The sequence below is a fragment of the Mus caroli genome, unplaced genomic scaffold (genome assembly GCF_978045245.1).
Source record: "Mus caroli unplaced genomic scaffold, Mus_caroli_1 scaffold_6, whole genome shotgun sequence".
Classification (NCBI taxonomy): Eukaryota; Metazoa; Chordata; class Mammalia; order Rodentia; family Muridae; genus Mus; species Mus caroli.
This window is the reverse complement of record NW_028227261.1, coordinates 117,525,089-117,539,007: the sequence shown is the minus strand read 5'-3', so window position 1 is coordinate 117,539,007 and position 13,919 is coordinate 117,525,089. Positions and strand designations below refer to the sequence as shown.

General features: G+C 40.4%; 1 protein-coding gene across 2 annotated transcripts in view; it reads right to left on the bottom strand.

Annotated features, from left to right (window-relative positions):
• Lingo2 (leucine rich repeat and Ig domain containing 2) overlaps nt 1–8,951 on the bottom strand; it is a 1,228,899-nt gene extending 1,219,948 nt beyond the window's left edge. Inside the window, exon 1 of one of the 2 annotated variants that reach the window (XM_029476375.2) lies at nt 8,286–8,951. The gene's annotated coding sequence lies outside the window, so the exon portion shown is untranslated. Of the gene's footprint in view, nt 1–7,469; nt 7,657–8,285 lie in introns of those variants that run through there. The other variant, XM_029476378.2, reaches the window with a different exon arrangement.
• Between the last annotated feature and the right edge of the window lie 4,968 nt (nt 8,952–13,919).

Here is a 13,919-nt window from a genome sequence, read left to right as displayed (position 1 = left end):
TTTAGAAACTATGAAGCCATTCATGCTTCTCATTACCTCTTGGCTATAATTAATGGATCACAGGAGACTCAGGAGTGCATGTCTGAGGTTTCTTTATTCAAAAGAAACTTAACGCTAATATTTAGAAACATTTGTAATTGTATAGGTGGTTAAGTATTCATTGTATAAATTGTATTCCAGAGTGTAGTAACAGTTTATAATGACATCAATTTATAAACATATATTTCAACTCCAGTACCAATAGGCATGTATACATATGCTTCCAATTTTCAGTCTTACTTCTATGTTTATTTGCATTGTTAAAATTAGAAGTGAGGTCATAGAGTTCAATTATAGCCCACGCTAGTCGTCTGTGAAACTTGTACAGAATACTCTTACTTCATCCTATGCTTAATTGCCTAGTGACATGAGCTTTTATGTTTTGCTTTGTTACATAGAGACTTGTGGATAACACATACTTATCAAGCATTTAACTTACTAAATATTTAGCCGGCCTACAAATAACAAATACTTAACAAGTGTTTCTTAACTTGATGGTAATATAGTTGGTTTTGATCAACTTATGTTTTCTTATATTAAAGACGATTATAAAATTTTAAAACTGTTGTTGGCAGTGCAAACTCATGTAATCACTATGAAAATCAGTGTGGACTTCCCCCAAAGCTAGAAATGGAACCTCTATCTTATCCAGTTTAACCACACTTGAACATTTCCCTAAAGATCAGTATATCCTACTTCAGAGATGACTGCTCAACCCTGTTTACTGATGCTATTTTTCTGATACCCAGGAAATGCAAATAGTTTAGGAATTCAACAAAAATGAGTGGATAATAAAAATGTGGTTTATGTAAACAATGAAATATTATTCACCTGTAAAGAAAAATGAAATTATATTGTTGACAGGTAAATCAGTGAAGCTAGAAATAATCTATTCTGATGCTAGTTATGAATTTGCAGGTATGTAGATTTATTTTGGCACACACATAGGAGAAAGGGAACTAGCAAGTGACCATGAGGAAGGAATTCTAAAGGGAGGCTAATAATCTAGGTGGTGTAAAGGCATGAGAATAATGGAACAGTGAGGGTAAATGGGGTGGAGAGTTCAGGGAGAAGAGAGTACGGGAAGATATAGTTAACACTAAAGACTTTGGGAGATGACATTCTGAAACCTACTACTAAGATACACATTATATAAATGAGATTGAATTGGAGATACTTTATTTACAAGAGACAATGCCTCCCCTCTATATCACAGACTTTCACACGAGCCAGTACCTGATGGGATTTATTTCTGACAGTAGAGTCCTACATATCTTCTCAAACATTAAATGTTCTTGCTTTTGGTTATTTCCAGAACTTGATGTTAAGACACTATTCTTGAATATTCTAAGTCCCTTTGCAACAGGACATATAGAAATCAAGCTGAAACTGACAGGGGAACTTCATACCTACTAACTAGTTGAAGTGGAAACTTAAGGGTTCTTTGGAAAGTCAGTTGGATGGTGTTTTACTGGCACAAATACATGAAGGAATGTTTTGTTAAATTGGACACAGTTGTGAAGGGCTAAGGCAGACATGTGGAGAAACATCTCACTGAAGCAGACACATGAGAGAGATGTTCTGCTAAAGCAAGCATGTGAGAGGACACGTGATGAAAGATTCTTTGCTAACAACAGACATGTGTTGGTCTGTCTTACATAGCTGTAATTGGGCTGCATTTGTTGGGACTCCATAGAGAGAAACAACACCAAAATCTTCTGCTGGTATGCTGCAGTTTGTTACTGCTTCCAAGGACTTGGGATAATTAGATGCATGTGCTGAGGCAAGACCTATGCTGAGGCAAGACCCTTTCTGAGGCAAGGCATATAAAGGACATGTGATGTTGGGAGGGTATAAATAGGACTCCAAGCAGTGATGGAGACAAAGCTTGGCTTTTGGGTCTTTGCTGATCTTCACTTCTCTGAGTGAGGCACCTTTGGTATTCCTGTTGGTCTGTCGTGATGACTGGAGCAGAGGCTGAGGCCTGTCTGTGCCTGATAGGTCACATCACCATTGTTGCTCACCTGACTATGGAGCTGGACTGCTGGTGTATCCTTGAGGTGTTTGAGAGTAGACCAAGCTGCTGATGCCTGCTAACCTGTGAACTGAACTGCTAATTTCTAGACAACACAGACAGGAATTTCTCCAAAGAACCTTTCTAAGAATTTCTAAAGAATTCTTTCTTCTCTACTACCTCTGGTGGGTAGTAGGCTACAAGAAAGGTTAAAGCATTTAAGAACCATCATTAAAAATAGAATTAAAAAAAATTAAAGTTAAAATTAGTCTTCATAGCTTTTGAGGTCTATGCATAATACCAGGGGAGAAAAATGATATATTCTGAGTGTCTAGTTGTAAACACCATGAATAACAATAATACCATGTAAAGTATGCCTACTTGTCAATAAAAACAATGCCATTATGGTAGTAAACAACTGTGTTCTGAGGATGTCAATCTGCAAGATGGAGCGCATGCCTGGTATCTTTAACTGGGACAAACACCTACAAGAGTATCTAGGACTGCTATTCACCTAAATGGACAACATAATTAACTCCCATGCCCTCTCTCTTCTTGACTTTTTACCTACAAATAAGTGCGTCTCTAAACCCTCTTCAGAGGAATTGCTCTGTTAAGAAGATGGTGATTACTATAAAAATTCATAACTTCTTAACATGAAAATAATAAGAGACCAGAGTATTCAACTGTAAATTGGGCATCTATATAACACCCTTCTCTCCAACTTCCAAAGAACTCATCAGTCATCTTAGAAGAATATACAGGAAGAAAGAGAACAGTGAAAAGGAATAGATGCCAAGGCAAACCCCCATTTTTTATTCATGGGCAAGGGCCATTGCCATATGACTTCCTAAAGGTTGACACTGCTTGCTTAAGACCTGCCCTAAATCAAGCATTCTAAAATCACAGGATGAATTGAAGTGGGTCTTATGAAGTCTTACTCTTACTGAGGAGCTATTGGCAATCGATGGTTTTCAGTTTTCATTCAGACATGTGGTACTTGAGAGAGTTTTGTTCCAGGACATAGTAGCACACACATGCACATACAGGCCACATTAAATGGACTCGGTGCATTAAACCAAACTGAGAAGGAGCATGTGAATTTAAGAGGAGAAAAAGGAGGCTGATAGATGTGAAGTTAAAGAGAACAGAATGGGGGTAGAGTTGACCCAAATACATATTTGAAATTCTTAAACAATAAAAGAATCACAAATACCATTATCTTTCAGATATAAAATAAAAAATACATTATCATCACTAACTGTTTACATATTAATTTATATAATTATAAACAACTGAGACTAAGCGTGATTATGTACAGAGAAAATGTATAAAATGAACTATATGTGATGTGATCTATAATCATAAGCAAGTTCCAGTCATTATATATCATCAAATGAACGAATTTCCCAATATCTTTCTCCTCACTTTGCACATACTCATGTGTCTGGGTAGTGTGATACACACACACACACACACACACACACGAGGGTGTGTGTATGTATATGGTTCAAGTTTAGAAAAAAAAAATGAGGATAGTAAAAGCAACTCCCTTTGAGCAATGAAGCCCTCTATTTCAAAATCAACATTTCCCAAAAGGCACTGTTGCTGCCTCCCAGGGCACACCAGGAGCAATACACTTATTATGCTTATTATTTCCTTTCATGCTGGCTACTAGATAGATACCTTGATGCTAACCATAGTTACATTATATGAAAATGAAACTGTATGAAGACACAAAATCCTTTTATGCAGTCCAATTTAGAATACATTTTACACTTTTACTCTGTAGTGCCATGTCTAGAATCTGGAATGTGATAGGAATTGTAAATTTCTGCATATGTTTCTGCTATGCTGAAATTTGGTTATTAATTTTGTAATGATGATAATTCTCTCTTTATAGATAGATTGATATTACGTTCTATTATCGGAACCAAAATGCAATTTGTTTTCTAGCCAGGATTCTTAGGCTTGCATTTAGTCTTACTCATTTGATAATGAAAGTAAATTCATATTGACAGTGAATCCAAAGCTCAAAAGAAGGAAATGATGTCTGACTTACAAGTAATACAGCTAGGCTGTGCTTAATATTAGCCAGTGAGTTCGCCTAAAAACACAGCAAATTATATTCCAGTTACAAATCATAGTGGTCTTCATAATTTTTAAGGGACTTTATAATTATTTCAAGTTTCAGAATTTTATTACAATGCAAAAATCATCAATATCTACTAGTTTCTTGCTAACTAACTTAACGAAATAAAGACTTAGCACTATGATTAATGACACTAAAATCACTAAAATGAAATAGGTCAGAGGGGATATCAGATTTTCTACTGACAATACTACTGTAAAAACTAAAATGTTACATGAAGCTTGAGTTTAGCATTATAGATTAAGCTACTGAACAGAAGTCTACAAGTTAAATACTTTAAAACTGTTGTTCATGGATATTGAGTAACTTACCTGGCATTAATGGGAGATACACACACACACACACACACACACACACACACACACACGTGTATTTATATATTTGGGAAACTTTAATTCCATCTAAACATATGTATATACATGCTTGGATGGAATTAAAGTTTCCCGAAAGTTGTTTGGAGCAGATGCACTCACTGCCAACTGCCAATAGCAACCTGCTCAGGATGAACAGGGCACATTTAGAAACACTGGCCGCTACAATGTATCTAAGTCACTGGAAATAGAAACACAGAAGCTCCACATCAGCCCATTCATGCCCAATGACTAGCCATCTTTCCTTGCTTCCCAGAAGCAACAGCAAGGGAGTTGATGCCAGATGAAAAAGGCATCTAAATGGCTACCACCTATTTAAAAATGAATTAAGATCTACTAACTGTAAAATATCTAGCATGTGTGTTGTTTTTAAGAAAATAATCTTATATATAAACCAGAAAATCTTGAGATTACAAGGGTGAGTTCAGTGGGAAAGCCAAGCTGAGACCTAGGACATAACTGTCTTTGCTGCTCTACTTTTATTTACTTAAGAAACATCTTTTACAAATTCCATTTTTTTCTTTTAGGATATATATTGTTTTATGTTTAACCAGATTTTGAAGTTCATAATGCTGAAGTAAGTCCTAAGTTATAAAAGGATGTGACTAGGTGATGTATATATGTCACCACTATATAAGCAAGTTAGATTGGGGACTTTAAAATGAGGCGAATGTTCATATAACATCAGAAAATTGATTGTCCTTCCTATCTAACATTCTGCCTTCTGGATAAAACCAACCAGATTGGAGAATCAGTAACTGACAAGCCTGTCTGCATCCAGTGACTGCCTCTCCCTGTACTGCAGGAAAACATTTCCACCTAGAGTCCTTTCCCAGAATATCTGGAGACCAAATGAAATCAACCATAATGACTACCAGAGCCAAATAATAATCAGTTTTTAATTGAAGCATCAAGCCAATTAATTTGTGACAACGTCCTATCAGTTCTTATTCCACTCGTGAAGTTTCATAGGACCCAGGCCATTTTCAGCTCCAGAGCATTCCTGGAAGTATTTAGTATTGGGACTTTTCTAAAATCCCCTTTACTAGGGAGAAAATATTTTAGAGATGGTGTCTCAAGACTTAATTTGAGATTGCAAAATAGAATCACTTGTTTGATTGAATAAAATTTTATTTAACATGAGGCGTTTTAACCCTCAAACATATTTCTTATAATTAAAAAAAATCTTTTGCTTTTTGTTGTTTTTCAGAAACCTAATTGAACCCAAAATTTTAATTTACTTTGTTTATTAATACAAATACATGCTTTGTGGCTGCCTGTGTGGATAACTATACAGACTAGTAAAGATATGTTTTATGCTCATAAAATTTCCAAGGCAGTATATTTTAAGAACTAACATTTTTTTTTCCTGGGGACCATTTATTCTTGCCTCCCCTGAAACACTTTATATAAATGTTGCCCAGATGATAGTGTGTAACAAACACTCAGTAATAAAAAGCATCGATATATTTTCTAGCTTCCATTGACATTAAATTACAAGTGTTATATAAAAATTAAGTTCCATATTTAGATTAATCAATAGGCAAATAATGGATGCTTTCCAATGAATGATCACCAAACCACTTCATCAATAGGAAATTGCCCCACTTAAGAACTTTAAGGAGAAAATACCTGGCATTATCCCAATACATATATGCTGGCTTTCAGCAAGAAGACCTTCAGTATTGTCTGCCTTGCATTCAGCTGTATTGAAAATAAAATACACTAATAAAGATGTTGAGAGCACCCTGAGAAAGAGCTCTATTTTAAATGTTAACCGTTGCTTCTTAGTTCTGAAAAAAAATTTTTTTTCACTTTTATCTTGTGGCCCAGGATCTTTATCTGGGTCTCGGCTTGTATTCATTATTCCTAGAATACAACGATGCATCTTCTCCCCTATTCTTTGAGTACTATTCCATAAGAGGGTTAATATCTCCAGAGCTATAACGACCACCCTTAGTACACTCTAAAATTTCATTAGAGTCGAAAATGACCACACGTGATAAGCACAAACTTCACAAGGCACCCTGGAAAATGTAATTTCAGCTCTCTGACAGGGATAGGGTTTTCTCACCAAGTACACACAATATCTTAAATATGTATTTACGTTTTGTGTGGCTTATACACTACAATCAAATATACCCAGTGTCCACCATGGCTAAGTGAGTACTTAACAGAGAGATTTGTGTTTTGAAAATACTAGAAAATGTCAAAGGCACTGTGAAATGTGAAGAATCTTGCTTCCACAAACAATCTGAACTCAAGGCCCTTTCCCAACAACCAGCCCCCACCTTCTCCACTGCCTTAACTTCACCATTCTTCCTCCCCTTGATGTTCTGGGCATGAATCCCTACTCATCCTTTACCCTACTCTCCAAGTCTTACAACAGCTTTCCTCTGTTCTCAGAGAAAGTCCCTTGGGCTAGGAGCTCAGTCAAAGGCTGAATGGGGCGACTTCCCAAGCAGGTGACAAGGAAAGGGGAGGGAGAGCAGAGGGTGTGGTACTCTCTTTTCTTCACCACACCCCAACCCTGGGATTTTGCACTCTGGTCCACCTCAGCTCAGAGGGGACCTAGCAGGTCGCCTTGCTGAGCTCCAAGCAATTAGTGATGGCCAGCCACTGGGCACTCTCTGGCAGCAAAATTATATTAAGTAGGAAAAAACATTTTTTAAAAAAAATACACACAAAACTTGCCTTTAAAGGAACCAAATGTTCAGAGTAGCAGGCAAAAACAAGGATTAGTTCTTATGATCCCCCAGAAAGCCACAGAGAAAACTGAAAGGCACCTTAGACAGGTACCTCACAGATCACCTCCCACCCTTCCCATGTTGCCCTTAGGGTACCAGCCTGAGAAGACCTTGGGTTGGGTTGGAAGGGGAGAGAGAGGCTTTACCTCCTGGGGCTGCCCTCAGGGCGCTGACTGTGGTCACATCCCCGAAGTGGCTCTGGCTCCTGGCACTGCTTTCCAGAGCACAGCCTGGGTTCCGACCGCCTTCCGAAGACGGGGCGCCCAGCTGGGTGGTGCGCCGGGACTCGGGCTCACGTCTCCCACCCAGGCTGGGTTGGACCCCCAATGCCGCGCCGCCTCAGCCACCAGGCTTGCTCGTCGAGTAACCCCTCCGTCGCCCGGCGCCCCCACACCCACCGGCTCCGCCGCGCCCGCTGGGAGCCTCTAGCGGAGGCCAAGCGAACCGCAGCTTACCCGCGGAGCTGGTGCTCCGACGCCCGCTGCTGCAAAGAGCGGACCCCGCCACGGTGTGCACTTCCCGAGCTCTGCATCCCGCCAGCCTGCTCCATCCTCACCTGCCACTCAAGTCATTGACAAGACCAGGGCCCACAGCTCCCTATCGCAAAGATGGGATAGGTGTGAGGAGCTAGAGAAACACCTTACCAGAATAGAAAATCAAAACAAAACAAGAGCCAAGCCCAGATGTAAATCAGCCTGGACAGAAGATCCAGTTCCAGATGCAGTTCCCAATAGGTATCCAGAAGTGTGCAGATAGGACACTCCCTTTTGTCAACCGGTTCTCAACCATCTGCACCGGCTGGTCTTCCACTTACCAGCCGGGAGCCATTCACACGGGTTGTGCAGCTGCGTGACAACAGCCGAGGGGGTTCCATGTAACTTACCTTAACCCCCGCCACATCCTAGCATCTATTTTAAGTTATTCTCTCAGGAGATTCAAGCGGCTGGGTTGCGGTCTCTTACCTTGACATGTTGTTCATGCCCCTTCGTGTCCTTAAAATCCAAAGCCAAGGAGGATGAAGCTCACAGGAGTCTCCGGGGTTCTTTAGGCGTCCTCCTGCCTCAGCTCTGTCAGCTTTTCCTTTCAAAGGGGTCAGGAAGGGAATGTCGGTTCTAAAGCCCTGACAGTCTAGGTGTCTCCAAACCCTCACGCCTGTGGCGACTGATACAGGGACAACCTTGGATGGCCGTGGAAACCTTCCCCGTCCCTGCTCAGGCAACTTGGCTGCGGATCCAGTTTTCTTCCGTGACCCCACAAATGCGTTGGGTAGCCAAGCTGGGTATGCCGTCAGGAGCCGGGGCTCCTCTCTGATTCTCGCCACCGCACCCCTCCCCCTGCTCCCGCCAAGTGGGAAGAAAACGTGCGCTCAGGCGGGTTCGGTGCAGAGCAGGTGCTGGCAGCTGAGCCACGCCGAGGATCGCGCTCCACCACCAAGGCGTCTTGGCTACAGCCCTTGCGCCTAAGCTTCTGCGCCAAGGAAACTTTGAGCGGAGGCCGCAAAGCCAAGGGATGGGTGGTGGAAGGCCCTGGTGAGGTGGCTGAGGAGCTGGGAAGGAGGGACACCGGGCGGGCGGCGGGCTGCTGGGTCCCGGCGGCCACACTCAGCGCGCGGACTGCGCGCACACACGCCCGGCTTACACGCACCGCTCACACGCACACTCCCGCGCGCGCGCACCAACACGCACGCCCAGCCTCGCGATCGCGGCCCCAGACCACAGGCGAGAGCCAGAAGAAAGCCTTCACCGGGGGTTCCCAGAATGGGTAGGCTGGCGACATCGTCCCTCCTCTACAGTTAACGGAGCACTCTAGTCCGATTTGTCACCTCCCATCTCCCCGCCCTGTCATGAGTCTCCACTTCTGGCTGTTTCCTGTGGTCAGCTCTTGTCCAGGTACCCTGAACCCGGAGAGAGCAGGACTTCAGACACTTCCCATCACCACCCTTCCGGGGCACCAGCGCCCTTCTACAGTGGAGTGCCTGCTACACCTTCCTAAGGAGCAAGGGGCTCCTTGACATCCTTTAAACTGAAGAGCCTGGACCTCATTTCTTGAACAGAATCTTGCGACATCCCCTTGTGCTCATTCCCGGAGTAACTTTGTCTCAAAGAGCTCCTGAAGTTCACTTACATGCTCTTGCAAAGAACTGCTCAGGGACTTGCCTTAGGCAGCTTTTGGATCAGGACTCATTTCAGGTTTTCTGCTTTTATTAAAAACTGGATGGTAGCAAGTGAAAGACTCAGCGGGAGAAAGGTGTGTGGGTGGGGCAGCATGGAGATTCAGCCCATTTAGTTTCCCTTTCCAATATTTTGGCAAGAGGTGGGTATGTCTCCTGGTAGCTCCTACTGCACTTACTCAGTACTTACAGCAGGGATGCCTGGTTACTGCACAAATGGGCCCTCTAAACCACAGAGTCATTACTCTGTGAAGAAGTCAGAGATCCGCCAGAAGTCCCTGCAAAGAATCCATCCTCTGGAAGTTTGTCTTGCTTGGACCGGCGAGCAGGAAATCATTTCTACCGGGAAAAAAACAAAAAACAAAAACAACAACAACAACAACAACAAAAAAAAACCAACAAAAAACAAAAAACGGAAAGTTTTGCTACGATGGTTTCTTGATTGTTTTATTTTGTTCTTTTATTTGAAACCCTGATTTTTCTTTACATGCCGCGCTCAAATTCAGCAAAGCTTTGCTTCAATTATTCTGTTTCCCAAGTACTGGAAAGGCTGGGTGGCTGCAGGTTTCTCTTTCAACGTCTTTCCGAAATCCCTGTGGATAGAGACAGAAAAGGAAAAGTGATACTGCATAGAGATGGCGCTAGGACCCTTTGCAGGAGGGACTGCGCCACTCCCCCGCTGTTTCTACAAGAGCTTATTCTCTCAAGATCCAGGGTATTTTGAGTGGTCCTTTCCCAGTTGAGTTAGAAGCTGGCTGCCTGAGAATAAGAAAATACAGTATGTGAGCACTTGGAGGAGAAACTGTAGGGTGCAATAGTGGAAGGGAGGAGGATTTTGAGCAAAAGAAGAAACTTGTGTTGTTAGGAGCTGCGACAACGCTATTCATTGCCTGAGTAGCCAAGCATGTTAAGGTAAGGATGAAGTAGCAACCATGCAGTATGCAGGGTCCGGTCGAGTGTCATTCTGAAAGCATGGGTGCAGTCTGAGTTTCTTGAGTGAGTCAGCTTGTTGAATCCTGTGTGAGACAACCAGGCAGAATCACTTCCTTAGATTCTTCCTGAGTTTGGGGATGATGCAGAAACTGCCCCTTGGAAGGAATGAACCACAAGCTATTTGCTCTGCTGCTAACAGGACAGCAGGACAGAGTGTGTATGTTTGAGTTCAGTGTTGACTTTCCTTGTGCAGTGAAGGGAAGAGCTAGAAGCTAACACACTCGAGGAGGGAGTCTAGGTGAAGGAAGAGAGAAATCTGGAGCAATGCTAAGCAGTTGAAAATAAGAATACAACTGATTTTGGGCACCAGCATTTCCACAGTGTTTTAAGTGGGGGGTGTTAAGCTGGTTTTGAACTTGGTATTATCTGTGAACTGTGTTCTGGTCATAGGTTTGGTACTTTTCTGAACTGTAATTGTTTTCTTTCTTTAATAAGTGACTGTTGTGGTTACTGGATTGGAGATATGGGTTATAATGTACAGTTTTACGTAAAGCAATCCTTTCATTGTATAGCTCTTTCAATTAACAAAACTGGACTGGACATGCATTGCAAAGATCAAATGATTCCTTTGTTGAGCATACAGCTCTCCAGAAAGGTTCTGGACTGAGGAGATCTTCCTGGCTACTGTTGACATGAAAACTGTTAGTAATGGCTCTTTTCAAAAATAAAGTAGGTCATTTTCATGCATGCTAAGTGGATTGTTCCAAGGGTGTCACATAGTGCTCAAGACTCCAAGGAGAGGAATATTTTTACTTTTCTTGAGTTTGGGATTACAGGATGTGTGAGGAGCATCGATAATCACAGAGTAGAGTATTCTTGACAGGCAGTTAAGCACCTGCAGCCACTTGAAAAACTTGTATCTTTACTACCTACCTGCAATAAACATTCATTCACCCCCCCTGTGAAAATAAAAGTTCTGCAATATGCTGTCTTGTTGAAAAACTAAGCACACCTGTTATTCTTTATGCAAAATGAAAGGAAATAAAAGCCACGCCTTTTCTCTTCCCCATCAATTTTCACATTTCACTTTAATGGGAGAAAAAACAAAGCCAATCTCTGGCTTAGAAGAGTTATACCATTCCTTCTATACTATGTTAAATATCTAAACATCTTTCTGCAGAATTGAGGAAAAGGGTTGAAACTTGAAAGCACCATCAGATCCTATAGACTCCAATGCCAGATTATAGCAACTGCATCCTTCCAGTGTGTGTGTTTCTTCACATTCTTTGAAAAGGGGAAATAGTGTTCTGCATAGATGGTGTGTCTGTTTCAATGTAGTCTGACTTGGAATTTTCATTCTTCAAGATTACTCTAGTGTTTAACTCCCCAGGAACAAAACAGCTATCCAATTAAGATATGGCTTTGCTACGTATTAAAAATGTTCCTTGATTATTAATATTTCCTACACCATGGTGTACAAGGAGAGCAAGGATGGTGGACTGTGTGTTGTGATTTGGTTTCCTTGACACCTAGTAAAGAATTCCACGGAGAACAAACCTGGTGATCATGGAGAGACAAGTAACTGTTTTGCCTTGTGATTTGTGTACATCAATTTAGTGATGCTCTGTGTTCTCAGATGACAGGAAAACTGATGCTTATGCAAATTTGTCAGAGGTAATGAAGCTATTTTGTCATAAATAAGTACCCATGGAACCTATACCCTCTCTATTATGAAGACTTTACTTTTAAGTGTCTTGCTCATTTCTATCATTCAGGAACAAACATTTTTGGTTATTCAGAATTAAAGGGGACCATTGCATTATATTTAAGTTTAGACTATGGTGCTACAGGCAAAAGATGAATGCAGAATTAAATGGTATGATAATTTACAATAAGTTTCATTTTATGCAGTTTTCTTGGTTCCTACTTGTTTCATAGGAATACTGAAAGAGTTAACTTTTTCCTATTCCAGTTAAAAACATGACCATGATTTCTTCCCATTATTCCCCTCAGAATATGAAATGCTGAGCTGTCAATTGAAGAGATTAGGGCTCAGGTTACAATGTCTTTACAGTTATTCATAACTTTTCATTGTGTATTTTCATCTTGTTATCCATGTGTAAAAATGTAGAATGGAATTCCATTTTGCATTTTCAGTTGTGTAAATAAATTATAAAAGTGTGCCCATTATGATGGTTCAGTGGTTAACTAATGCCTCACAGAATTTGAGGCCCTCTTCTGGTATCCATGCATACCTGAAATCACTTGCTGATACACATGTGCATGCACACACACACACACACACACACACACACACACACACTTAAAGTGAAGAAATAATAAACCTTTTTTGATAGAAAATTCTAGAAATGTACTATTTGGCGTATATAGTTGAAAGCATTGTATTGTACCATGACATATTTATTGATGAAAAATCATTCTGTGCCCTGAAATTTTTACTGGAGATCAATGTCATGTAAAGTACTACTACCAAAATATTTAAATGATAAAGTTTCAAAGATTAAAAACACATATGGCACTGAATTTAAACTGACATGTGAACATTCCACAAAAAATGTAGTTGTAATTTTCAGTAGCACATATTGTTAACTATTCTTTAAACATGCATTGCCATAGGAACATTGCATTTTATTATATTTAGACTATGGCGCTACAGGGAAAAGATGAAGATGTTGAGATATTTATTAATGACTTTGTAAAATATTTAGGTGAAAATAGACAGATGCAGAAAGGTGTTTTCTTCAAATCTAAATAAAACCTGTCATGGCTGTAAAATAAGAGGACAAAGAATGTGGAGGCAGAGGTGAGATGTTTCCTTAATTTGGGTATATGTGGATGTTTTACCTTATATATAAGTATGAGATAAATGCAAGATGTCCTACAGATATCTGTCTGTCTCTGTCTGTGTGTCTATTTGTTACTATATATGTAAAACATCTTGTATTTATCTCATCTTCTTTCTTTAAGAAGATCTTGCTTGCATTTATTCCATCCTTTATAACTAAGGAAGCAAAATAATGACTGGAAGCATTTCATTGTGGCTTATAATAGATTTTCTTATTTATTCTTTTACTATATAATGTAATTTTTGGAGAAGTGAGGGAAATAATCAGGCTTGGTATACTATAACAAAATGTTATCCTTTAGGTTCCCATCAGAAAATTATTTCTCACAATTCTAAAAGCTAGACATCTAAGATCAGTGTTCTAGTTTTATGACTGGTAAAAGCTGTTTCTTTGACTTAAAAACAGTGCTTCTGAGAGTGTGTCCCTGAATGCTCTTCCTTCAGTGTGTTTAAACAGAGTTCTTTATTCCTCCTAAGAGAGCCAATTGGATCATGGGATCTAACCCTCTTTACTTCCCAAAGGCTTCATTTCCAAGTACCGTGATATTAGAGACTAGGTTTTCAATGTCCTTGTTTATGGAGGGCACACTTCACCATCTCAGAGAAAGGAACATTCGGTCCCTAGCA